Genomic DNA, 4,073 nt, shown 5'->3' with positions numbered 1-4,073 from the left:
ATATAGCTTTGCACCGACTTTTTGACACTCCATTATATTTATATAGTTATCCCATATTTTGGGTGTTGTCTTCAAAATTATTGTATGATAACATACTTGAAAGTAATTTGTTACTATGAGAATCAAGATTTGGAGTATACATGTTAAGCTCACACCGTGAGAGCTAACAACTACCATCAAATTTATAATAATATTAAATAATAATTTTCAAGATACAGGACAACTAAAAAAGTGATACTACAAAACAATTTTTTACTCATAACTACTAGATTATTACTCACACTTAAAAAAATATATAAGAAAAAATTATATCCTACAGTTGCAACAATTATTAATAATTGTATCATAAACACAAATGCATATACCTATAACCAAGGTCTCCTATGTAGTTTGTAAAAATAAAATTAATAAAACATCATAAAATCTATATTTCAAATATTTTATAGTAAAACATATTTTTCTAAAAAAACATTTATCTTTTCGAACCTTACATCCTTTACTTTTATTTTCATAAGTTATTGTAATAAAAAAATAACTAAGTTATTGTAGACATTTTGAATTTTTTTTTTAATAAAAGCATGATAAAATATTTACTTTTTCTAAGCTTATGGGTCCTCTACTTTTATTTGCATAACTAAGTTATTGTAATTAAAATAAGAGTTTATATATTTTTGGACCTTGTGTTTTGTCTCATTACCTGTTTAGACCCCCCGTGTTTTGAAAAATTACTTTTTGGACCCTATGTTTTGTAAAATATTTAAAATATAACCTTAAACTCAATTTTGATGAAGAAAAAATTGAATATAACAACATAGTTTTTAAGCAGAATGATTTTATTTTTGTTCTGAATTATTAGTTTGGTAAATTATTTGCAATTTTAGCTGAGAAAACATTGACCAAAATTGAGTTTAGGGTTCTATTTTAACCATTTTACAAAACATAGGGTCTAAAAAGTAATTTGTCAAAACACATGGTCCAAACATGTAATGGGACAAAACATAGGGTCCAAAAAAGTATAAACCCTTAAAATAATATACAAATTTAAAGTACTTAATATATGATATAATCTAACTCGAAATCAACTATGCATAACCATGTACTAAAATTGAAGTTTTATTTTGGTAAAATGCAGTGTTACACACAGGATTCAAATTTATAGTTGGGACACCATTTGTAGTTGCCTTTGTAATCTATAAATGGCGACGACGTCATTTATCAACATATGATTCTATCGAAGAGTTCCTTCACAATCAAAATAATTTCACTCCTATAAGATACTCATTTAGTGAGATAAAAAAGATGACCCAAAACTTCAAAAACAAATTAGGAGAAGGAGGTTATGGCTCTGTATTCAAAGGAAAGCTTCGTAGTGGTCGTACTGTAGCAGTTAAAGTATTAAGTAAATCAAAGGGAAATGGACAGGATTTCATTAATGAAATAGCTACAATTGGAAGAATTCACCATGTTAATGTGGTTCATTTGATTGGTTTTTGTGTCCACTCTTCAAAGAATGCTCTTGTATATGATTTCATGTCTAATGGATCATTGGAAAAATATATTTTTTCTCAAGGAATTACCATTTTAAGTTGCAAGCAAATTTTTGAAATTTCGCTTGGTGTGGCACGTGGGATTGAATACATGCACCAAGGATGTTACATGCAAATCTTGCACTTTGATATTAAACCTCACAACATTCTTTTGGATGAAAATTTTATTCCAAAAGTTTCTGATTTGGATTAGCAAGATTATGCCCATTGGATAATAATAATGTGTCCTTAACTACAGCAAGAGGAACTTTAGGATACATAGCGGCAGAGCTATTTTACAAAAACATTGGAGGAGTTTCTAATAAAGCTGATGTGTATAGTTTTGGAATGTTGTTGATGGAAATGGCAAGTAAAAGAAAAAATTTAAATGCAGTTTTAAATACTAGCCAGATTTACTTTCCTTCATGGATGCATGACCAATTAAGTCAAGAAAAAAGTATAGAAATGAAAACATCTGATACAGACGAGGTCGATTCAAGAATTGCAAAGAAGATGATTATAGTAGCATTATGGTGCATACAACCGAAGCCAAGTGATCGTCCTACAATGAACAAAGTTATTGAAATGCTTGAAGGAGAAGTTGAATGTCTACAAATGCCTCCAAAGCCTTCCTTGTATCAACTAGAGAAGCCTACTGAGCATGTTCAAGAGACATCATATTCACAACACTCAATAATACCATCATTAATGCTACAAAGATAGGTATGGCCCCAAATCCAAATGATTGACATTTGTAATTTTTGTATTTTGTTAAAATACTTAACATTATTGGTTTTGATTTTTGTAATATCAAAATATAATTATCTGTTAAACAATGTATGAAAAAACTTTGTTTGATGATTTATAATTATAGATTAAAGTATCAAACCCCTAACTGATTGTCGAAATATCAATAATTAGTCAAAATCTTTTTTTTGATATACATAATCATTATGCTTTTTTATTGATTTGATTGTGGTAGAATTTTTTTTGTTTTACTATTTTGTGTCATTATTTTTCTTGATCTATTTTCAATTGGGATGATTGAGATCAATTTATGCTAAAATATTTCTTCAAAGAACTTTATGTTAAACATATATGGCATCTAATTTAATATTTAGCGGCCCTACTATGATATCTTATTGATAATAAAACATATCGTTCCTACTTCTTACTGACAACAATTAATTTAGTTTATTGTCTTAAATCTAATTTTCATGTATAAACGTCGATATACATTTATTTAATTTAAGTGTACATATAATAATGAATCTTTATGGTATTTAACATGTGTTGACGCAAATTTTGTCAAAGGAGAAAGTTCTTTAAGTCCACAACAATGAATTGTGTGTGTGGTTTATAGAATGACGAAGAAAATGAATAGTGGTTTGAACCTAAAATGTTGGCTACAGTATGAAGATGATACTTTGAGTTCTTGTGGGTTTTCAATCTTGTACAATATTCAATAATATTTTTTATGTTTATGTTTGTTAAGTTCAGATTAAGTGTTTATATATAGTTATAAACTTTTTTACTTACTATGTTAGCATATTTTGTACCGTGTAGATTTTTTTTAACATTTTGGTTTAAAGTATATGGTTAATTTAATCGTAACAAACACATTTGTGAAATTCATATTAAGTTTTATATGATGATATGATGTTGTTGGTGTTATATATTGTTTTGTTGATAAGTTAGTGTCCAAATTTAAGCTTTCATAAATTATTTTGTATAATATCAAGATTAGCTAAAATCTATATTGTAACAATTCAAAATTCTAATTATTGTTGACTCACTAGAAATATGATAGTGTATTTTAGTGATCAACACCTTATGAAAGTAACATATTTTTAAAATCGATCGATAAAATGACTATTAAATGCACTTTTCGTAAAAAGATAGTTTTAACGGAAATAATCTTTAAATGCGTAAGTGTTGGGATCCCAAACAGTTGAAAACATAAATCATAGTTATTTAAAAGTGCATAACTAATGTACTTGAAACACAAATCATTTCAAAATAAAAATGAGTAATATAAGTGATATCCATCACCATGAAATTGATGTGGAGGACTTGGAAGCCTACCAATCCTACATGTCAGGTTTGTCATTGTATGCAAATGAGATCCCTATCAACCACCTATACCAGGCTCTTAGGCTTTGGTCTTACCTGCACACAGAGTAACTAAGTGAGCTTAAGAAAGGAAAACATGAACAAGTAATCATATACTCATACATAGCATAATGTATCATTTTCAATTAGCTATCATTCTCAAAGTTATCTTTTAATCTCAACTTAGCAATATACTTAAGACATTCTCATAGTCAAAACATGTAATCACAAACAATAAACAATACTATCATTGAGACCTTTAGCTAGAGGTGATCAACCTCAAAGACTGATGGTGGTCTAAGCCCTATGCCACTCTCATTGACTATGCTAGCTCTCGAGCTCTTATCACATATCAACTTGGCTGACTCTTTGTGGAACATTGAAACCTCTCTCATATGAGCATATCTATTCCACTAAAACGTTGATGTTACTCCT

The 4,073-nt window shown here is 28.4% G+C and overlaps 1 pseudogene; it reads left to right on the top strand.

The window, feature by feature from the left end:
• The first annotated feature begins 1,130 nt into the window (after positions 1-1,130).
• On the top strand, positions 1,131-2,249 carry LOC133778887 (rust resistance kinase Lr10-like; annotated as a pseudogene).
• The last annotated feature ends 1,824 nt before the right edge of the window (positions 2,250-4,073 follow it).

The sequence above is a fragment of the Humulus lupulus genome, chromosome 5 (assembly GCF_963169125.1).
Source record: "Humulus lupulus chromosome 5, drHumLupu1.1, whole genome shotgun sequence".
NCBI classification, from domain to species: Eukaryota; Viridiplantae; Streptophyta; class Magnoliopsida; order Rosales; family Cannabaceae; genus Humulus; species Humulus lupulus.
This window is presented reverse-complemented; position numbering and strand designations above follow the sequence as displayed.